At 42.9% G+C, this 24664-nt stretch overlaps 1 protein-coding gene across 11 annotated transcripts in view; it reads right to left on the minus strand.

Annotated features, from left to right (window-relative positions):
* The window catches only part of MRAP2 (melanocortin 2 receptor accessory protein 2), a 145115-nt gene that overhangs the window by 39774 nt on the left and 80677 nt on the right, over positions 1-24664 (minus strand). For 2 of the 11 annotated variants that reach the window (XM_086316430.1, XM_086316424.1), the window contains exon 1: positions 23924-24024. The exons of 3 other annotated variants lie outside the window; for them this stretch is intronic. The gene's annotated coding sequence lies outside the window, so the exon portion shown is untranslated. Of the gene's footprint in view, positions 1-13348; positions 13621-23723; positions 24025-24197; positions 24396-24664 lie in introns of those variants that run through there. 6 more of the 11 variants (XM_086316428.1, XM_086316426.1, XM_086316423.1 and 3 more) reach the window with 6 other exon arrangements.

Here is a 24664-nt window from a genome sequence, read left to right on the forward strand (position 1 = left end):
CTGCATATCTGAGGTTATTGATATTTCTCCTGGCAGTCTTGATTCCAGCTTGTGCTTCCTCCAGCCCAGCATTTCTCATGATGTACTCTGCATAGAAGTTAAATAAACAGGGTGACAATATACAGCCTTGACGTACTCCTTTTCTTATTTGGAACCAGTCTGTTGTTTCATGTCCAGTTCTAACTGTTGCTTCCTGACCTGCATACAAATTTCTCAAGAGGCAGTCAGGTGGTCTGGTATTCCCATCTCTTTCAGAATTTTCCACAGTTTATTGTGATCCACATAGTCAAAGGCTTTGGCATAGTCAATAAAGCAGAAATAGATATTTTTGGGGAACTCTCTTGCTTTTTCCATGATCCAGCGGATGTTGGCAATTTGATCTCTGTTTCCTCTGCCTTTTCTAAAACCAGCTTGAACATCTGGAAGTTCATGGTTCGCATATTGTTGAAACCTGGCTTGGAGAATTTTGAGCATCACTTTACTAGCGTGTGAGATGAGTGCAATTGTGCAGTAGTTTGAGCATTCTTTGGCATTGTCTTTCTTTGGGATTGGAATGAAAACTGACCTTTTCCAGTCCTGTGGCCACTGATAAGTTTTCCAAACTTGCTGGCATATTGAGTGCAGCACTTTCACAGCATCATCTTTCAGGATTTGAAACAGTTCAACTGGAATTCCATTACCTCCACTAGCTTTGTTCATAGTGATGCCTCCTAAGGTAGAAGAGAAGGTACCAATTCTCCTTTGGGAAAGAAAGCTATACAAATTTTAAGAAAAGCTGAACTTTGAGTAAGGATTTGGTTACCTTTCTAATACTGGCACAGAAATAACATGAAACCATTACTACAGTATCTTCCCTGGCATTTCTATTATTTGAACAAGAGGTGATTTCCCTTGACAATGAAATAAATTTCCTCAGGAAATGAAGATGAACAATTCAAACCCAAAAAGGAACTCTCCTTAATTATGAGCACTCTCTCCAGAAGAAAGGAACTGTGTGTGAGAAAGAAGAGTAGCTCTTCAGTTGCGAGGTTCAGAGATAAATGGTAGATTAGAATGAACATAATTCCCATTTGAGAATGTTAAGAATTTCACACCACACAGGAAAAAGCACTGCATCTGCAGTCAGAAGATGAGAGTTTTCATTGTTGTTTTCCCTCCATTTGCTACGTTGCCAAACAGGACACTTCAGCCAGCCACATCTTCCTCTTCTGCAAAACCAACCATCCCGACTTCCTGTTGTTGGCAGGAAGTGGTTCTGCCTATGGTCACTAATTGACACCATCATTATCCACCTGGCCTGCTTCTTGAGCCTCCTGTTTTTTCTGCTTCTACTATTACCAACCCACTGCGATCCATTCTCCACACATCAGCCAATGATTTTTTAAAAAGACAAACTGCCCTTGTCACTCCTTTGCTTAATATTCTTAAATGGCTTTGTATTGCTCTAAGGACAAAGCCTAAAATCCTTAAGATATTCTACAAGGTCATGACTTAAGCCCTGCCATCTTCCCTTTTCTTGCCTCATACCATATATCAAGTTGCACTTGGATTTCTTGCAGTTCTTCAAATACTTCATGCTCCTTACAACCTGCACACATACTGTTCCCTCTGACAGGAGTATTCCTCCTACCACTTCACTCCTATCACTTCAGTATACCTCCTACCACTTAGTATTCATCCTAACCCATGTCTCCTTTCCTGCATACTCTCATCATGTATACTGGATAAAGCAAACCCAGTTTACTACCTGTTTTTGTATAGTCTGCAAGTGAATAATGTTTTAATATTTTTAAGTTTTATTTTTATTTCTTTTTTCTGTTTTTCATTCATCTTATTTAAAAGTTTTTTTAATGATTTCAATAATATTTATTTCATTTGAGCAATAATTTATTTTCTTTTTTTAATATAAATTTATTTATTTTAATGGAGGTTAATTACTTTACAATATTGTACTGGTTTTGCCATACATCAACATGGATCTGCCACAGGTATACACGTGTTCCCCACCCCAAACCCCTCTCCCACCTCCCTCCCTGTACCATCCCTCTGGGTCATCCCAGTGCACCAGCCCTAAGCAACCAGTATCATGCATCGAACTTGGACTGGCGATTCATTTCATATATGATATTATACATGTTTCAATGCCATTCTCCCAAATCATCCCACCCTCGCCCTCTCCCACAGAGTCCAAAAGACTGTTTTATACATCTGTGTCTCCTTTGCTGTCTCTCATACAGGGTTATCGTTACCATCTTTCTAAATTCCATATATATGCGTTAGTATACTGTATTGGTGTTTTTCTTTCTGGCTTACTTCACTCTGTATAATAGGCTCCATTTTCATCCACCTCATTAGAACTGATTCAAATGTATTCTTTTTAAAGGCTGAGTAATACTCCATTGTGTATATGTATCACAGTTTTCTTATCCATTCATCGGCTGATGGACATCTAAGTTGCTTCCATGTCCTGGCTATTATAAACAATGCTGTGATGAATACTGGAGTACACGTGTCTCTTTCAAGCAGGAATAGAAGGTACATGCCTCAACATAATAAAAGCTATATATGACAAACCCACAGCAAACATTATCCTCAATGGTGAAAAATTGAAAGCATTTCCCCTAAAGTCAGGAACAAGACAAGGGTGCCCACTCTCACCACTACTATTCAACATAGTTTTGGAAGTTTTGGCCACAGCAATCAGAGCAGAAAAAGAAATAAAAGGAATCCAAATTGGAAAAGAAGAAGTAAAACTCTCACTGTTTGCAGATGATATGATCCTCTACATAGAAAACCCTAAAGACTCCACCAGAAAATTACTAGAGCTAATCAATAAATATAGTAAAGTTGCAGGATATAAAATATACATTAATAATGAGAAAATAGAGAAATTAAGGAAACAATTCCATTCACCACTGCAAAGAAAAGAATAAAATACTTAGGAATATATCTACCTAAAGAAACTAAAGACCTATATATAGAAAACTATAAAACACTGGTGAAAGAAATCAAAGAGGACACTAATAGATGGAGAAATACACCATGTTCATGGATTGGAAGAATCAATATAGTGAAAATGAGTATACTACCCAAAGCAATCTATAGATTCAATGCAATCCCTATCAAGCTACCAATGGTATTCTTCACAGAGCTAGAACAAATAATTTCACAATTTGTATGGAAATACAAAAAACCTCAAATAGCCAAAGCAATCTTGAGAAAGAAGAATGGAACTAGAGGAATCAACCTGCCTGACTTCAGGCTCTACTACAAAGCCACAGTCATCAAGACAGTATGGTACTGGCACAAAGACAGAAATATAGATCAATGGAACAAAATAGAAAGCCCAGAGATAAATCCACGCACCTATGGACACCTTATCTTTGACAAAGGAGGCAAGAATATACAAGGATTAAAGACAATCTCTTTAACAAGTGGTGCTGGGAAAACTGGTCAACCACTTGTAAAAGAATTAAACTAGAACACTTTCTAACACCATACACCAAAATAAACTCAAAATGGATTAAAGATCTAAACATAAGACCAGAAACTATAAAACTCCTAGAGGAGAATGTAGGCAAAACACTCTCCCACATAAATCACAGCAGGATCCTCTATGACCCACCTCCCAATATTGGAAATAAAAGCAAAAATAAACAAATGGGACCTAATTAACCTTAAAAGCTTTTGCACCACAAAGGAAACTATAAGCAAGATGAAAATACAGCCTTCAGAATGGGAGAAAATAATAGGAAATGAAGCAACAGACAAACAATAATCTCAAAAATATACGAGCAACTCCTGCAGCTCAATTCCAGAAAAATAAATGACCCAGTCAAAAAATGGGCCAAAGAACTAATCAAACATTTCTCCAAAGAAGGCATACAGATGGCTAACAAACACATAAAAAGATGCTCAACGTCACTCATTGTCAGAGAAATGCAAATCAAAACCACAATGAAGTACCATTTCACGCCAGTCAGAATGGCTGCAATCCAAAAGTCTACAAGCAATAAATGCTGGAGAGGGTGTGGAAAAAAGGGAACCCTCTTACTCTGTTGGTGGGAATGCAAACTAGTACAGCCACTATGGAGAACAGTGTTGAGATTCCTTAAAAAACTGGAAATAGAACTGCCTTATGACCCAGCAATCCCACTGCTGGGCATACACACTGAGGAAACCAGAATTATTTTTTAAAATTATTTTTTGGCCACATGATGTGGCATGTGGGACCTAAGCTTCCTGACCAGGGATTGAATCCATACCCCCTGCAGTGGAAGTGTGGAGTCTTAACCACTGGACCACCAGGGAATTTCCAAGAATGCTTTAATATTTTTAACCATTGGGAAGAAACAAAATAATGGTATTATTCATGATCTGAGAGAATTTTAAGAAATTCAAATATCAGAGCCCATAAATACAATTTTATTGGAACATAGCTACACTCGTTTTTGTTTTTGTTTTGTCTTCTCTAGCAGTACAACCAGAGAAGGCAATGGCACCCCACTCCAGTACTCTTGCCTGGAAAACCCCATGGACAGAGGAGCCTGGTAGGCTGCAGTCCATGGGGTCGCTAAGAGTCTGATATGACTGAGCGACTTCACTTTCACTTTTCACTTTCATGCATTGGAGAAGGAAATGGCAACCCACTCCAGTGTTCTTGCCTGGAGAATCCCAGGGACGGGGGAGCCTGGTGGGCTGCCATCTATGGGGTCACACAGAGTCGGACACGACTGAAGTGACTTAGCAGCAGCAGCAGCAGCAGCACAACAGCTGAGTAGTTCTGAGAGAGAAAGCAGAGTCCCCAAAGTCTAAAATATTTATTTTCTAATACATTATAGAAAAAGTTTGCCAACTCCCTCAAGAGTTGTGGCAAAAAAAATTATCTGAGCTTCAGTTTTCCCAACAGGAGAGTAAAAAGTGATAACAGTAGTAACATGATGAAGTTGTTCTAAAGATGAAATGTGATGTTGCATGAAATATGCAGAGCCAGGATGCAGGGAAAAGCTAGTCTGAGAAAGAAATGCCTAGGTTTATTCTTTACACAACAACTTCCCTGTCAGCCAATTCCTATCAACTTCACCATATGGTTAGTTGACCTATGTGGTTCAGACGAATAAAATTACAATAATAAAAAATAAAAAGGCATTCATTTCGATGGTTTAAAATCACAGTGAGAAGTATGGGATTCATGATGTTTCATCCAGTCAAAAATATGGTAATAATCTCTCTCTTTTTGAGGCAAATAAGATGAAGTCTGGTTTGATCATATCATTTTTATGGGAAATTAGCATTACAGCCAATGTAATAAGCAGAGGAAGGCACCTGGCTTCAGCTGGTGTCAAAATAGAAGATAGAAAAACAGAAAAAAAGCACATAAAATGATGAAGAAAATAAACATAAGCAAGTGTTTTCCATGCTCTGAGCATCACTGCCCATGATGTTCTTCTCCACATCTGTGCACAGTGGTTCCCCATCCGTGGTTGCCCAGGCCCACAGGACCAGCGGCTCTTCCTGCTACTCTATCAGCTCAGAAAGAAGCATTAGTACCACCTGCACAGGACCAACCAGGAACCAGAAAGTAAAATATCTGTAAAAGAGTCAGGTTTCAAGAAGTATCAACCATTTACCTACCACACAGAGGTGTTTTTTAAATTTCTTTTTTCTCCCCCTTACATTATCCCTATTCATCTAAATTAACTAGTTAGGGATAGATGGAGACCAAAGGGTGATGAAAGTCATAGGTGACAAGGTCCTGAGAGTGGAAAGGTGGTCCTTTAAGACAGGATGCCTGACAAATGCCTGGAAATAGGAGGTTCTCTGGGGGAGCAGAATGGGATGCAGACCACACCATCTCCAACCCAGAGCAGTGTGGAGTCCTTCCGATGAAAGGAGCATCCTGTGTTTTCACTGGCTATTTCCTCTCGGTTCTTGAATCATCAAGACAGATTTGGAGGACAGAACCTCTGGCTTCTGCTTCTACCTCACACCCTTGAAAAAGTCCACGAGGCACTGCTTTTCTTGCAAGTGTCAAATTAGCCAGCCAGGGCCATCACACGAACAGGACAAACAACAAACAGAAGGCAGGACGTTGCATAATGTCTGCTGTTGAAACCCCGGGTTGCCTTTCTAAGCTTTGCAGACACGGAAGCTGGTGCTGCTTCACCATCTGGAAGCTGCCAACAAGTCTGGGTAGCAGTCCCCAGAGTATATTGTCACCACAGTGAGGAATGTCTGGGCTTTAACACACACTGAGGGAGAGATGGGGGCACTGAGTCTTGTTTACGGGGGTGCTGGACTCAGCTGCTCTCTTTAGAGCACAGCAAACAGGAAACACAGAGCTCGGTGTGTGGCTGCCCTCTGCCCCCTAGCTGCTCCTACATACTCCCTCCTGAGAGTCTCTTAATGTCAGATTTCTTTGTAATATTAGAATCAGTAAAATAAACTTCTTCCAGAGGAAACATATCTCAAACAAGCCTATTGGTGCTGTATAGAGAGACTAATTGCTCTTTTGAGTAGCTGAATGCATCCTTGCCAGCAGCAATAATGAAAAATGATAACCTCACCTCAAAGCCCCACCTGAAAAATAAACTTGCCTTTTCCAGGTGTGCACTGAGTACTTTAGGCCAGTTTATAGGAGTGGGAGAGGGCAATTAGCAGGCCCCAGGAACCTCTCAGAACTATCTGAACATTGCCCCTTCTCCCATCCACATGCCCAACACTTTCATGTCTTCTTCCAATTATCCGATCTTTCTTTCTCCAACCCAGGTTTCCATACCACTCCTGGATATCCTCTTACCTTCTTAAATCAGGTCAAGTAATTCTCTCCACCTCCCTGAACTTGGGAAGATGTATATGAACATGTGGGCTTCCCCGGTGGCTCAGGCAATAAAGAATCTTCCTGCAATGCAGGAGACCTGGCTTCAACCCTTGGGTCAGGAAGGTACCCTGGAGAAGGGAATGGCTACCCACTCCAGTATTCTTGCCGGGAAAATCCCATGGAGAGAGAAGTCCGGTGGGTTATAGTCCAAGGGGTTGCAAAGAGTCAGGCATGACTAAGAGACTAGCACTTTCACTTTCACATATGAACACGGATGCTCCCATGGAGTGAATTAAAAACTCTTCATCAACATCTGTGGTGGGTCATGATGGGTGCATGTGATAAGGGAGCTGTTTCCTTGGGACTGGATCTTTATTTCCATGTTAAGGGGTAGACATGAGCAGTTGAGTTTTCCAAGTGACCACCAATTCAGACACAGGACTAGCACATAAAGGAGGGATCCAAAAGATGCCTATAAACCCTAAAAAATGAGCAGCCACATGCACGTGCGCATGCGCACACACACACACACACACACCTGACAGCACAGCCAGGAAGACACACCAAGCAGTTGTTGGCCAGTGCCACAGACCTAATGACCCAAGGTGGTCAGCTTGCATGGAGGCAGACCAAATGACCCATTTGCATTTGAGATCAAAATTCCCAACTGTAGGCATTCTTTCCACTCTTCAATTCCCGAATTCCAAAAGTCGGTGTGCCACCCAGGATGGCAATCTCCATTCTGACCTGGGCCATGACAATCTCATTAGTCACTTATCCTTATCTCTTTCTTCCTTCTATTCACAGGAACAGCTATTCCTTCACAACAGAGAAGTCACCCTCTCGACCCATCACCCTTTCTCTCTCTCCAGCTGAGACATCCAAAAAATCAAAGGTCAAGTCTGGCCAGGCCCTATCTTGGTCACTGAGGAGCCCAAGGTCAGAACTTCAGAATCACAGCTTTAGAAGCTTCATTCCCTCACTGCACAGAGATGTGACCAGGCACCCAAAGTAGAACTGATGATCCACCCAGCTTCATGCAGCCATGTGGGATGAACCACACAGAAATCTAATGAGAGTCTTCAGGGTTATGAGCTGGGCTTATGGTTAGGCCAGAACCAGCTGGATATTCCTAAAGCATTTCCAAAAGGCACTGCATCCCAGCAAGGAATCACACTTGACTCTATAAAATCAGAACCTCTGTGGTCCCCTCCCAGAATGTTGCTTAACAAATGCTGACATGGTCTTCTTGCCCAGTGCATCACTTCTTTTTATAGATTCCATGTGAATGCGAACCACCATGTTCTATCTGCACTTGGCACTTTAATTCTCATGTTTAAAGATTCCTTTTCAGTGAATCCATTTTAAGTCACCAACTTCTTACACAGAGTGTGACTTTTTAGTTCCTTCAATTAAGGAGGCCATGCTTCCTGGACTTCAGTTCTTCTCCTAACTATTATCTTGACTTGAACACACATCTTACTTGTGAAGTCAAAGACTCTAGTTACTCAATTCAGACTAGAAATATTACACACACACATGGTTCTTCCTCCCTTTTCAGATGGACACAACTCCCAAATTTCTCTACACTATCAAGGTTTATGCCTTGCTGGACATTTCCTAGAAAGTACTCAGTAACTCACAAAAAATGTGGTGATAGGACTTCCCTGGTTGTACAGTGGATAAGAATCTGCCTGCCAATGCAGGGGACATGGGTTTGATCCTTAGTCCAGGAAGATCCATATGCTGCAGGCAACTAAGCCACAGCTACTGAGCCTAAAGCCACAACTACTGAAGCTCATGAGCCTACCCGTGCTCCAAAACAAGAGAAGCCACTGCAATGAGAAGCCTGGGCCCCACAGTGAAGAGGAGCCCCCATTCACTGCCACAACTAGAGAAAGCCTGCATGGCAACGAAGACCCAGCACAGCCAATAAATAAATAAACAAAAACACAGTTACTGATGGCTGACAGAGAAATTCCAGATGCATCCTCTTCTGTCTCTTCCTCGTTCTCTACTGTACAACAGTAATTTATTTTGAGGAGCAAAACTTGGAACAGAAAGTGCTTACAAGCCTGAAGATTTCCTGTCTGAAAACCAGAATCAATGCCAATAGAAGAACAATTTGCAAAACCAGAAAGGAAACTTATATTTTGTGCAACTAGATATTCATTCAACACCTGAAATGCAGAGAGGCTGAATTAACAAGTAGGCATCCTTCCTCCACCATCTGATCTCTCAAAGAGGATATGGGGTGGGTCCTACGCTCATCTTCTCCAGTTATGTTCTGGGCACCTGCATAGCCATACATAGGCTGAAAAGCGCTTTATAAAGTTGGCCCTTCCTGGCTCTGTTTTACTCCCTGGGTCAGTACAGCAAATGCTTATTGCATGAACTATGAGGTGGAGAACACAATGGCTATCCTTGAGTCCCTTGGAGAGGTCTTTTGAGATGGGAAACAGTCTCAGCAATATACCAGTACAGGCCATGCTAGGACTCCATGAAGCAGTCCTCTGGTGGCCCTCTCCTCCCTTTGGTCTCTTCCATCAGGACAGGGACCTCTCCCGCTTGCTCACTGCTGTATTTCCAGCAACCCACCCAAAACCTGGCTCATAGCAGACATGCAATTAATACTCATCGAGTCAGTTTCTCATGATGTAGAAAAGCCATGAAATTATTTTTCTTTCCACTCTCTTTCTCAATCCTGAACCCAAGAAGAGAGCTTTCCCATTTTAACAGAGACTTCAGCTGGACAGAGAGAAAACTGTCAGGCCTACACAAGGAAAAACACTCGAGAGAGAAGCTGTAAAGCCTCCATCTGGGAAGGATTGCCTGAAAGTGACAATGCACAGCTCTGAGACGCCGGGAACCATTGAGGAACTCCGCCCGTGGCACTGAGATATGAGAGGGGGTGGCAGGCAGGCTGCCCTCAGCTCTGCGGATTTAGGGAGCTGGGTTTTCACAGTCCTCCAGGGGTGAGGCGGGCACACTGACCAAGCAAAGGAGAATGATTTATAACCAGAGCATCCATTTGTTGAATTACAATAAGGAACAAAGTGGTCAAGAAGACCTGAGCAGAGGTTTTGCAGCCTGGGAAACAAAATTCAAGATGAGAAGATTAGCTGGTGAATGCAGAATTAGGGCAAAGGAGTCATGTAATGTAACTGAGCCACTACACATGTGACAGGACGCTCTGCTGTTTGTCTTGTATCCCAACACGGATGTCCCATTGCAGCCACAAAGTGAGGCCACTCTCAGCAGAGGAGAGGTTGGAGTTCTCACTAAAGAAATGTCATCCAGTTATCCTGCCTCTTTCTGGACCTTGTTTTTTTTTGTTCTGGACTTCAAAAAATTCTAGGCATGTTGTGCATGCTCAGTTGCTTCAGTTATTTCAGTTGCTTCAGTTAATTTCCAACTCTTGGTAACTATATGGACTGTAGCCTGCCAGGCTCCTCTATCCATGGGATATTCCTGGCAAGAATACTGGAGTGGGTTGCCATTCCCTTCTCCAGGGGATCTTCTTGGCCCAGGGATTGAACCCATGTATCCTGCATCGCAGGCAGATTCTTTACCACTGAGCTACCGGGAAAGCCCTCTAGGCATGTTGAAGACATATCCCAGGATGACCACTCTCTTATAATTAGTCTTTTGGGGTTCCTATTACTATTTACTTTCTGCTATATTCCTGAGCCTTCTGAAAAAGTACAGCAGACGGTCTAAATAGACACTTCTCCAAAGAAGGCATACAATGGCCAAAAAGAACATAAAAAGATGTTCACTATCACCAAATATCAGAGAAATGCAAATCAAAATTACATGTGGATCACCTCACACAAGGCAGACTGTCCAGCATCAAAAAGTCTATAATAATGTTGGAGAGGAAATAGAGAAAAGGGAACCCTTCTACATTGTTGGTGGGAATGTAAATTGGTACAGCCATATAGAGAATAGTATGAAGCTTCCTTAAGCAAACAAAACAGAACTTCCATATGATCTAGCAATCCATTCCTACGCATACATCCATAGAAGACCTTAATTCAAAAAGATACATGCACCCCAGTGTTGATAACAGCACTATCTACAATAGCTAAGACATGGAAGCAATCTAAATGTCCAGGGACAGAGGAATGGATAAAGAAAATATGGTACATATATACAGTGGAATATTCAGTTCAGTTCAGTCGCTCAGTCGTGTCCAACTCTTTGCAACCCCATGAACTGCAGCACGCCAGGCCTCCCTGTCCATCACCAACTCCCAGAGTTTACCCAAACTCATGTCCATCATGGCAACTCATGATGCCATCCAGCCATCTCATCCTCTGTCATCCCCTTCTCCTCCTGCCCCCAATCCCTCCCAGCATCAGGGTCTTTTCCAATGAATCAACTCTTTGCATGAGGTGGCCAAAGTACTGGAGTTTCAGCTTTAGCATCAGTCCTTCCAACAAAGACCAGGATGGACTGGTTTGATCTCCTTTTTATGGCTGAGTGGAATATTACTCAGCCATAAAAGAATGAAATAATACCATTTGCAGTAACTTGGATGGACCTAGAGATTATCATACTAAGTGAAGTCAGAGAAAGACAAATATATGATATCACTTACATGTGAAATCTAATTTTAAAAGAATATAAATGACCTTATTTACAAAACAAACTCACAGATACAGAAAACAAACATGATTACAAAAGGGGAAAGGGGTTAGGGGAAGGATAAAGTAGGAGTTTGGAATTAACATACATATGTTACTATATATAAAAAAGATAACCAACAAAGATCTACTGTATAGCACAGGGAACTCACTCAATATTCTATAATAACCTATATGAATAAAGAATCTGAAAACGAATGAATATATGTATAATGGAATCACTTTGCTGTACACCTGAAACTAACACAACATTGTAAATCAACTATATTCCAATAAAACTAATTTTAAATCAATAAAAATGTTTAAAAGTACTAGAATCATGCCAAAGAAGTGACGTGAAGTGAAGTGTTAGTCACTCAGTCATGTCCTTTTGCAACCCCATGGACTATAACCCACCAGGCTCCTCTGTCCATGGGATTCTCCAAGCAGGAGTACTGGAGTGGGTTGCCATTTCCTTCTCCAGAAGATCTTCCCAACCCAAGGATCGAATCTGGGTCTCCTGCATTGCAGACAGATTCTTTGCCTGAGTTGGGAAGATCTCCTGGAAAAGGGGATGGCAACCTACTCCAGTATTCTTGCCTGGAGAATCCCATGGACAAAGGAGCCTGGTGGGCTACAGCCCATGGAGTCGCAAAGAGTTGGACACAACTGAGTGACTAACACACAAGCCAAAGAACAAGCTATCAAAGAGCAGTGCTTCATCATGAGATACCACTTCACACCCATTTGAATGGCTATTACCAAACAAACAAAAGTCCCCAAACCAGAAAACACTAAGTGTTAGCAAGGATGCAGAAAAATTGAATTCTTGTGTGTTGCTGGTAGGAATACAAAATGGTGTAGCTTCTATGAAAGACAGGATAATGGTTCCTCAAAAATGTAAATATGGAGTACCTTATGACCCAGCATTTCCACCTCAGCGTATATACCCCAAAGAACTGAAAGCAGAGGTTCCAAGAGATAGTTGTACATCACCGCAGCAGCATTATTCACAACAGCCAGGAGACAGAAGCAGTCCACATGTACACCGATGGATAAATGAATAAACAAAATATAGTACGTGCATACAGTGGAATATTATTCAGCTTCAGAAAAGGAGGAAATTCTGTCATATGCAACAGCATGGATAAACCTTCAAAACAGCATGCTAAGTGGAATAAACCAGACACATAAGAACAAATATTGAACGATTCCACTTACATGGTATATCCAGAGCACTCCAATTCATACAGACAAAAGAATGTTGGTTGCCAAATGCAAGGAGAAGTGGAGAATGGAGAACTACGGATTAACACAGGGGTCCCCAACCTCCAGGATCTAATGACTGATGGTCTGAGGTGGAGCCAATGCAATAATAATGGAAGTAAAGTGCACAATAAATGAAATGTACTTGAGTCATCCTGAAACCATCCCCCTCCCTCCCTGGTCCACAGACAAATTGTCTTCCACAAAACTGGTCCCTGGTGCCAAAGAGGGTGGCAAACAGGTTGATTTAATGAATATGGAATTTCTGTTTGGGAAGATGGAAAACTTGTTGACGGCTTGCACAACACTGTCAATGTGCCTAATGCCACTGAGTTGTAATTTTAAAATGGTACATTTTATGTTATGTATATTTCACCCAAAAACATTCTAAAATGTTTTAAATAAGAAAAATATAACAAAAATCAACACTTTCTGACCAGTGTCCTAAGATGGGGGACAGAAACTGAGAGGTTCCCCAGAGTAAAAGACAATCCCAGGCGACAGAAGATGGTGGTGGGCACCCAGGTGCCCTCCCCGTGTGGGTCCTTCCTCCACAGCCCACCTTCTAGGATCCAGCTTTGCTCAGTTCAAGAGCCTATATGGCACTTACTTAGCACATAAAAGGAATACTCACTCTGTCCAGGCTGTGAGGAATCACACTTCCTTACGCCAGGGAGAAGCTGGCAGGATATTGATGCTGTGCAAGCTGTGGTCCTCCCACTCCGACTAGTCCAGCAAACAGACTAGCTCCGTTCCCCAAACTCTGTAAGTTTCACCTCCCAGGGTCCCTTGTCACTCTAGCTTGCCACATTTCAGGATAAAATCCACTACCAGTTATCCTTCCAAAGCTTCCAGGGCCTTCTCATGGATTATATGTAAAGCCAGTTGCTTCCCCAGTACCAAAAGGAAGTGCCTCAATCTCATAAAATTGGCTCTAGTCTCTGGGAAATGTTTCCGGGAGACCAGCTGTATTTCATGGACCTGGAAAACAGGGATGCCAGTATATATATATATTTTTTTTTTTTGCCAAGTAAGGAAATGTGTAAAAAAACAAAACAAAACAACTATCATTAACAATGATCCCTTCATAGACAAAAAGTTATTTTAAGCACCCTTCAAGGAGGAGAGATATAATCTCACAATAAAAATAGTTCTCTGCAAGGAAAGAGAGCTGGCAGCCTGGCACCAGTATTTTTACAGCAAACAGACATTTCCTTTCAGGTCTTGCCTCTGTCCACTGCACTCACGTGATAGCTACCGGAATGGCTTACATATTCACTCTCTCTGAGAGCAAAGGAAAATGACTGAGAGAGACGTAGTGAAATTTCCTTCCCGATCTAGAACATAATAAAATACCTAGCTGCTTTCCACTTGCATCACACACTCAATGATGTGTGTGTGTTTTGTGTGTGTAGTGCAGCATGAATAAGATGCTATTAGAGTTCTGTCCCCCCAAATTCATATGTTGAAATCCTAACTTCCAATACCTTTGTGTGGGTTTTTTTTTTTTTTAGGATTTTTTTTTTTTTAATGTGGACTATTTTAAAAGTCTTTATTGAATTTGTTACACTATTGCTCTTGTTTTAAGTTTTTGGCCCAGAGGCATGTGGGATCTTACCTCTCTGACCACAAAGCGAACTTGCACTCTTTGCATTTGAAGGCAAAGTCCTCACCACAGGACCACCAGCGAAGTCCCTCCCTGTACCTTTGGAAATGACTGTATTTGAAAACAGTCTTTAAAGAGGTACTTAAGTTCAACTGCTGTTAGGGTGGGCCCTAATGCAATCTGACTGGTGTCCTTATAAGAAGCAGCGATCAGGACACAAGGAGAGACACCAGGAGCACTGGTGTACACAGAGCCCACCACGTGAAGAGGAAGCAAAAGGATGGTCATCTATAAGCCAGAGAGGCCTGGAACAGATCCTTCCCTTATGGTCCTCGGAGGAAACCAACTCCACTGACACCTTGATCTTGGACTTCTGGTCAGAGCGTTGTGGGAAGTTAATTTCTGTTGTTAGAGCCACTCAGGTTCAGGTATTTTGTTACAGCAGTCCTATAATAAGAATATGGCTGCTGAAGTTCAATGCATGTAGTAGGGCACTCAAAGCTGGTGCTCTGGGACAACTCAGTGGGATGGGGTGGGGAGGGAGGTGGGAAGGGGATTCCGGATGGGGAGACACATGTGTACCCATGGGTGACTCAAGTCAATGTATGGCAAAACCCACCATAATACTGTAAAGAAATTATCCTCCAATTAAATTAATTAAAAAAAAAAACCAAGGATAAAGGTGCTGAAATTAATTTTTTAAAACTGATGTTTTCTTTGATGAATTAATTAGACAAACTGTCCTAGAAAGGCCCTTAAAAATAACTTCAGTTCAGTTCAGTTCAGTTGCTTAGTCGTGTCCGACTCTTTGCGACCCCATGAATCCCTGCACGCCAGGCCTCCCTGTCCATCACCATCTCCCAGAGTTCACCCAGACTCATGTCCATCGAGTCAGTGATGCCATCCAGCCATCTCATCCTCTGTCGTCCCCTTCTCCTCCTGCCCTCAATCCCTCCCAGCATCAGAGTCTTTTCCAATGAGTCAACTCTTCGCATGAGGTGGCCAAAGTACTGGAGTTTCAGCTTTAGCATTATTCCTTCCAAAGAAATCCCAGGGCCGATCTCCTTCAGAATGGACTGGTTGGATCTCCTTGCAGTCCAAGGGACTCTCAAGAGTCTTCTCCAACACCACAGTTCAAAAGCATCAATTCTTTGGTGCTCAGCTTTCTTCACAATCCAACTCTCACATCCATACATGACCACTAGAAAAACCATAGCCGTGACTAGACGGACCTTTGTTGGCAAAGTAATATCTCTGCTTTTGAATATGCTATCTAGGTTGGTCATAACTTTCCTTCCAAGGAGCAAGCGTCTTTTAATTTCATGGCTGCAGTCACCATCTGCAGTGATGTTGGAACCAAAAAAAATAAAGTCTGACACTGTTTCCATTGTTTCCCCATCTATTTCCCTGTTTCCACTGTTTCCCCATCTATTTCCCATGAAGTGATGGGAAAATAACTTACTTTATACCAATCACTCTTTTTTTTTTTTTTAAATACCAATCACTCTTACTGGCACTAAATAACATACATTTTTGGAAAGAAAACCTATTCCAGTATATGACAATGTCAACCAATACCTTGATAACATTATTATTAACATGCCCCTCAAGGAGAAAGAACATGAACATGTTAAAATTAGTATGAGTCAGTTCAGCTCAATAAACAAATTCTAAACACTGAGTTTGATGTTGAATGATTTAGCGGCGGTTGAAAAGTCAAGGCCTGTACCCACAAGGAATTCAGTGAATTCAGGCTTGAGTTTAGAACCATGCTCTCCTCTGTTGAATTTCACTCTCTCAAACAAACACACATACACATACACACATATACACACACGTTAAGAAACATCACAGCAGCCTGATGAAACAGATAACAGGTACAACACAGTCATTAAGAAAGGAAGGACTCATCAGGACTTCCCTGGTGGTCCAGTGTCTGGGACTTTGCCTTTCATTGCAGGGAGTACAGGTTAGATCCCTGGTCAGGGAGCTAAGAAACCACATGCCTTCCAGCCAAAAAACCAAAACGCAAAACAGAAGCTATATTGCAACAAATTCAACAAAGACTTTAAAAATGGTCCACATTAAACAAACAAACAAACTTTGAAGAATTAGAAGGACTCATTATGACAGAGGAGCCTGGGGTGAGGGGACCCTCAGAGATGGTCTTCTGAGGTTTTGCCCACTCTGTCCCACCTGCCAGCCTGGACTGCCATCTCCTGCTCTCCAGCTTCCCACTTGCCTTTGAGGGTAGAAATCAGTCATCATTTCCTCCAGGGAATTCTGTCCAAGCTTCTCAGTCCTTGAGGACTCTCTCCCTTCTTTCAAATCCCATCACATGGATTACTTGAAGCTCTCATTTTAATAACAAGAGTATAAACCAGATTCTGTTAGTGCCTCTCACCAAACAGTCATACTGATTTATATAGATGCTATTAGAAAGCATCATGGCCAGGTGAATTACCATTTTAATGATGATAGGAAGACAACCACCCTTTCCATTTTAACTAATGGAGTTTTTGAAACACTTGGCACAAGACGACTAAGGAGCATGAGATTGGCTGTGTCTTAAATCACTTGGAGGATGATCTGGCAAACAAACTGACTTTGTATTTATTGCTGATGGAATCTGTCTCCAGGCAGTGCACCCTGTTCCTTACAGCCTGGAGCTGAATCAATCTTTTGATAAGCAAGAAAGGAGTGGGACCAGGTATTTCCATCTCTGTTCCACAGAAAAGGAAATTTAAACTAAAGCAATGGTTTAAGACCTGGAGACAGAGCACCACCAAAGCTAAACTTTCTAGTGATTTACTCTCTCCTAGGTCCAATGGTGCCAAAAAGCCCCAGAGTCTTGTGTCCCACCTGGTTCAACCTTCCGGAGCATCAATTTTAGGAGAAAATTTAGAGGACATTTTAATATTAAACATGTTTCAAAATAACTACAAATAGCAAATGAAAGCTCAATGTGAACATCAACTTGCTTCCGGCAACCTTGGGCTCCACTTCAGACTCCCAGAAAAATGAGTTAACTCTCCTTGCCTATGGTGGTAATTTAGTGCAAATTTTAAAGAAGCATAGGTAGCAATGTACATAGGTTTACAAGATATAGTTTCTAGCAGCTTCCAGATTTTCAGATCTGCATCTTAAATTTCTGTGGGTTTTTTGTTCTTGGTTTTTGCTTTGTTTTTCACAGAAGATAGAATTATATTTTCTGGGGAAATCTACACAAAGGTTGGTAGAAAGACAGATTATGTTTATAACTATTACCATCACTTATCTCCTAGTTTTTTTCCTTGATCAACCAGGGGAATTCAGAACCAGTATTTAAAGACGCAGCTCCCCTAGCTGCCCCGTCTTTGCCTTTAATGGTTGTTTTGGCAGAGGAAAACAAATGCACCTTTAGGGAAAATAATCATTTGAAGCTTATAAGTTATTTTAACTTGAAGGGTTATGAAATTTACCAATGTTCTCTAGTCAGGGGGAAATTACATAGCTCTTGGTAACATGGACATGAACAACAATTAAACTGAGACAGAAACATCCACCTTTAGCAGCTCAAAGATTCTCAACTTTTATTTTATACTTCACATCTTAGCAACAACATGATGGATTGAAGACACACCCTGGCAAAGAGAGGAAGCAAAAATGTATACCTGCCTTTCTTTCCAATGGGACCAAGCACTTCATATACTCCAGTTTAAAAAAAATCACTTTGTACCCTGAAATAAGCCAAAAATAACATGACCATCCTGTCTAGAAGTTTGGTCTCCAAAATCATAAAACTTTGAAAATGTCCTGTAAACCTGGACTCCCTAAAAATTTTTTTACCCTGATTGCTTACCATGGGAATGTCTGAAGATAAATCATGACTTTGGAGAATATGACCATCGTTTGAGAAAGCTGTTTTCAACCATAAACAACAGACTATGTGCATTTGAGAATCCTGGAAACTATCTGGGGGCATTTTCCTTCAAGTTTTTATTGTGGTTTTATTTGATGAACCAATCTTCTGAAGCCTGGCTCCCTTGAATTCTCTTGCAAGTAAACATTTCCTTTTTCTTTTCTAAAGGCTCCTTTCAAAGTCTTGGTCTTAAGTACACATCAAGTATAGACTGCTACTCTTTACTATTTCCACTGAAGCGTATGTAACACACACTCTGAGCTGGGACAATTTATAGGACCTGATGAAATGTTAATTTCATTTTTCTTTTCCGCTGCTCCTTAAAATAGCATTCAGTGCATTCATCCTTCCCACCCTCAGACTAACACTTGAGCAGAATCCTGGGGACTTTTCTACTCAAGCAACCACTTCAAAGTCTCCCAAGAATTAAAGTGTGCTGCTTGGAGACAAAAGAAACTCCAACCTGGTTATAACAATAAATCTCCTGCCTATGCCAGCTAGGCCTGTTGCATGCTGGACTCCTGCAGCAACCTGGGGATGGCTGACGTCTTTTCTCTTTCTGTATGCCCAACAGCTGGCTAGCTTTTCATCCCTCCAAGATCAAAGCAAGTGGAGAGGCTGTGGAAGTCCTGTTTGGGGGTTATAAATTACAGTGAAATGTGCCAGAATGAACCCCCAAAATCTTTCTCCAAGCAGCCCACACCGTTCCTTACAGCCTGGAGCTGAATCAATCTTTTAATAAGCAAGAAAGGAGTGGGAGCAGGTATTTCCATCTCTGTCCCACAGAAAAGGAAATTTAAACTAAAGCAATGGTTTAAGACAGAGCAGCAGGAAAGTTACACTTTCTAATGATCACTTTCCAAAAGCTTATGTTTCATTCCCTTCTTTTTCATTAAATTAACTTTTTATTGTTTACTGTCCTAACACTGACATATAATGTTGTGTGTGTTGTACATGTACAGAAACTTTCTCAGTTATACATACACATCTATCTGTTCATCTTTTGATTCTTTTCCCATATGGGTTATTACATAGTGTTGATAGACCTCCCCTAGTATACACAGGTTGTTATTGACTATTTTATATGTAATAACTCGTATTTGTTAATTCCAACCTCCTAATGTACCCCTTGTGCCCTTCTTTCTTCTTTAGTAACTATAAGTTTGATTTTTAAGTCCCTGAGTCCATTTATGTTTTCTCAATTAATTCACTACTTTTAGATTCCATCTATAAGTAATATGATATTTTTCTTTCTGGACAAATAGAGTATTTCCTGCCATATTTCTGGTTTCCTTTCTGGAAAAAGAATATTTCTTGCCATGTTCCTGGTTCTGACTTTCTTTACTTAGTTTGATCATCCATAGTTTTAGCTATGCTCCTGAAAATCCTATTTCATTCTTTCTCATGGCTGTCATATCCTACACTCTATACATGGGTGCTTACATGTACTCATTTTCGTTCTACTGATGGCTTACTCCTATCTTAGCCTCTAGATTCCTGGAAACACTAGCTGCTGGGGTTGCCCTCACACTTGGGCTGATCTTGGAGTGGACCCAGGCCAATCATCTCCCCACAAGGCCGGCAGGTCTTCAGGAAATCCTTGGGCATCTTTTGCCCTGACAAATTCGGGGAAGGCAGGTGATCTTGCAGCCTAGGCCACCACTGAACCCTAAATGCATGTACAGCTAGACTTGTGTTCCCATGACAGCCCCTCACATTATGTTTGGGATGAAGGCAGTACCAGTATATCTCTTTGAAGAAATCTTTTTAACAAAGCCTCTGCTCTCAAAGAACTTCTGTTCTGCAAGTGGCCAATGAGGTTTGGGAATCTTGAAAAGTTCTCAAATATCTACACTGGAATTTCTACTTCTTGGTCTTGCCCTTTCCTTTGAAATTGCACATAATTTGAATGTATGTCTTGTTCAGAACTTTAATTTGGTTCCCTATTTTATTTTTGTAGGCACACATAGATGTCTAGGAGAGTGTGTTCATTTTCAGTTACTGAAAGTTAATTTTTCTCTTATATGTGTGTGTGTGTGCATCACTCAGTCGTGTCTGACTCTTTATGACTCCATGGACTATAGCCCTGCCAGGCTCCTCTGTCCATGGAATTCTCCAGGCAAGAATACTGAAGTGGGTTGCCATTCCTTTCTTCAAGGGAAGATCCAGGAAGAAATGGCAACCCACTTTCTGATCCAGGGATTGAAGCCACCAGGGTATCGATCTAATAAAATTTGAGCATTAGAAAGGGCATTGAGTAATGAAATCTGACACCCGTTTACCCAGTGGGCAATCCCCTCCCCAGTCCTGAAAGATCCCCCAGCACTGGCTTGATCTACTTCTGGAAGCAAACCTACTTTCTCTTCCTCAGATATCTGAGGAATGTCCTCAGAACTGGCCAAGGCTGCTTTTTTGCCAGGTGAAAAAAAAAATATTCCCTATTCCTCATATGGCCTGGTACTCAGACCCTCATCATCCCATCACCTTCCTCGGGATCCTCTGAAGTTGGTCTCTGTCTTCTATAAAGGAGCCACCCAAGATGTGACCCTGATTAGAGGGGTCCCCAGCTCCTCTGACTTGAATGTCACTGGTTGGTAGATGGTAGTGTAAAGGCCCAGGCTGTAATCACATCTCTATACTTGCTGCCTATATGATCTTGGACCAATTTCTTAATCCTTCTGTGCCTTAGTCTCGATATCTGTTAAATGGGAATGGTGATGAGAAATGGAGTATTTCCTGCCATATCAGAAAACAAGGATGCCACAGTCATCAGCAATTGCAGCCACCACAGATGGTGAGCTGGGGAGCCTGAGGAGAGTCAGGAAAGAAAAGTCCTGCCATCCAGCAGCCAGCAGCCACTTCCTACGGTGAGCCCTGAGGAAAATCAGGATGTAAAAATGCAGGATACTGGTCCCAGACAGCTGAGGTGCATATCAAAGTAATGATTTTAGTGATCCCAGACTCTTGCATCTTCCCATACATAGAAAAGCGCTAAATTCCTAACTTGGGGTATTAATTTTCTTTAATTAACAATCATCTTTTGATATTCTGACTACCTGCTCTTTGTTGCAAAACTTTTATATAACCTGCCCTCCACGCCACCTCCTCAGAGCAGTTCTCTCAGGGTTACTTGAGATGCTTGCTGCCTCCCAGACTTAAGTTCTAAAAATTTCCACCAAATTAAATGTAACTCTCAACTTTTAGGTTGTGAATATCTTTAAAGTCAACAGTGATAATTATATTCTCTACTTCATAAGGGTGCGACAGGATTGAGAAAACAACTGTGAAACACTTACAACTCTACCTGGCACATAATCAGCTCCCTGCAAATATCTATTTGCTTTGTTTGTTTTCTTTTTAAAGCCTATTCTCATCACTGCAACCCATGTTTGCTATTGGGCAGCTACTTCACACAGGTTCACGTTGGCCTGGTGGGCCACTGAGACCCTCAGGTTACTTCTCTCACATGAACTGCAGCTTAGCGGAGCCACCCCATCCTTTCCTTTTTTCATTGATTCTTTGATCCCAAATGCAGAAGAAGACCTTCAACCATACTGTGAGCTCAACATTATATCTCTTGCCTGGAAATGAGTCTTATAGAGAATCCTACAGAAAAATGTCCCCTCTATATCTGTTTCATGATGAGTGACACCAGGGAGGTGTAGAGATGGAGCCCTGCTGTGTGTCCACTCCTCCCACACCTTATCCTTAGGGATAGGATGCCTCTGTAAAGGTGGGACACACATCTATGACGGGGGTGGGAGGCAGTGACTGAGTTATTCATAGGTTCCTAGCTGTGAAATATGAACAACTACAGCCACCTAGCTGTGAGGACCAAAGGAAGCTGTGCAGTAGGAAGCACACAGCCAAGCTGTCATCAGATCTACAACATTAGAAGATCAAAATAAAGGATTTGGAGAGGAATTCTGATTGGTAAAATACCTCAACACCTGGGGGCCTAGAGAAAGAGGCAGGAGGAAGGCTACATTTTCCAGAAGATGCTGATGATAGTATTTGCAAAGTAAAAGATGACCCCATGATGAGCAGAGGAAATTAGCCTGGAAGGAACAATAGCGCAGCCAGGGTTAGGTATGCACACCCATGCAGAGGCAGTGGGATAAACCACACACACACGCACACACAATTCATAACCCAATACTTGCCCTTGTACATACAGTGCACTCTGATCCTGTCTCATCCCTTCTATTGAATTTCATGTCTTAAAAAGGCTGGTGTAACTCACTACACTGATAGCATTCCACTGATGAGTCACAACCCACAGCTGAAAAACAGTAGATATGGCGTGCCCCAACCTGCAGCCCCACTAGGTTGCCAGAAGAGAGAAAAAAGTTCATTTGGCATACACTGATTTTGCAAATCCTTTCCCAGGTGCTCTTGAGCTAGCTTCTCTAAGAATTTGTTCTGGAGGGTTGCCAGGATTCAAGGTTTCCTTCTTTTGAAGTCTACAGGCTTGGCTACCATCTCTCAAGCCTGCTCCGAGGGACTGTGAGCTAGGATGCCTGCTACTTGAACCTCAGCTCAGTTTCAGGGTTTCCGGATCCTCTTAAGGGGTTTGGGCTGCCCTTCCTTTATTGAAAGGAAGGAAACAGACTGGGCGCAACACTGCCTTCCCTGTCACCTGTTAATATCACCTCATCTTTCATAAACACTGGGTAATCTTCCTGACAAGAACACAACTGTTTGTTGTTGGGCACCCCAGCACCTGGCTACCTCTCCTGCACTCTGGACCTTATCCTTGTAGCCTTGGCCTTTCTTGCCTGCGTTTTAGGTGATGCGCCCCCACTGCATCACAGTCCTAGATTCCAGACCTCGCCTCCCCACTGTTAACTGGGGGATCTGGCTGGGAAAACTTATTTAATATCGCAACCTAATTTTCTTCACTTGTAAACTGGAAATATTACCATTTACCTTTGGGATTTTATCAGAATTAGTTTATACGTGGGAGTTCCCTTCTCCTCCCTGGAGTAGCAGGGAGACTTTCCCCAAGCTCCCTTTGCTTTTAGAACACCATCACAGGCTTCGATTTTGTTAGATGAAATCCGGAGTATCATCTCCGATTACCCGTGTCATCTAAACCGCGGCGGAAACCACAAAGCCTCCGAACAAGTTTCTAATGAGGCGACTCTCCGTCTTCCTCAGTTAATTACACAGAAACGATGAAAAAAGGGGAAAAAAATCGAACGCGGTATTTCCCTCTAAACAGTAGAATGACCTGCAGGCAGGCGCCTGGGCACAAGCAAAATGAATTAACAACAGTCAAACCCGCGTTATTCCAGGAGCCCAGCCCACCGCCAGGGGCGCGCACCCGGGAGCCGCGGGCAGCACGTTCCGCCGGGACAGGCCGGTCTCCCGCGCCCGGGTTGGGGGCTGTCTCGGTTGCTGGAGACATCGGGGCTGGCCCGCCAGGACAACGAAAGTTCTGCCCCTCGGCGGGAGAAGGTATGACCTATCATTGAGTGCAAGCGAAAGGACGAAACCCACCCCAGCCCCGGGCGCCGCGCTCCTTGCTTTTTCGGACGCCCTCCGGCAGGACACTCACAGCAACCCGCTTCCAGGAAGGCTCTGTACTTGGGTCCACTCCACGCGTCCGCACTCTTGCCCCGGGCACCCTCGAGCAGCAGATCTCTCCTCCCCACTCCCTTCCACTCAAACCACCCCCTTGCAACCTCAGCAAGCCCGACCGTCCGTGGGAGCCAGAGCCTCAAGGTTCCAGATTCTCGTGCCGCCCGCGGTTACCAGCTCCTGCGAGGTGCGTGAGCGCGGCCGCCGCCTTCAGCTGTCTGGCCGGCCGGGCGCTCCCGGCGCTGCGGTGCGGCGGGGACGCGCGCTCCCGACCTGCGGCGAGGCGGCGTGGGGCCGTCCCCTCCACCCCCACCGAGTTCAAGGGCGCCCCGCTGGGGGAGCTAGCTCTGCCGAACGCTCTGTGCCCTGAGTTGGGGGGTGGCACTCACGCACCTTCTGGATGACAGCCTGTCGCGAGGAAGGGAAAAGGACCCGAACGCATTGTTAGCCCTTCCGGGGCTCGGCAGTGCGCCCGTTTGGCCAACTTTAGGTAACCAGAGCCCGCGAACTGTGCGAGGATTGAGGCAGTCTAGGAGGGGGTTGGGAAAAATCCTCAGTACTGGGTTCAGGTTCAGTTACACTGGGACTCTCCATCGTGAGCTACTTTAATACCTGAAACTGATCTCCTCATGCCTTTCGGCATTGGGTCTACCAGACAGGGCCTCCCAAAGATGGGAGTGAAACAGGAGTGGTTTCAAGTTAGAGACCTAATTCGCTCCTGCCTTACAGTAAATACTTATTGAGCCCTTATTCCCTGACGGTCACTGATCGGGCAATGGAAAGCAGCCCCCTGGGGCCTGTATTCTAGGGAAAAGACAGGCAATCAAAAGAACAAATAAGAACGTGTCCTGTATTGGATT

This window comes from Bos grunniens, chromosome 9 (assembly GCF_055505025.1).
Source record: "Bos grunniens cultivar Pamir isolate PY7600 chromosome 9, Bosgru_T2T1.0, whole genome shotgun sequence".
NCBI lineage: Eukaryota > Metazoa > Chordata > Mammalia > Artiodactyla > Bovidae > Bos > Bos grunniens.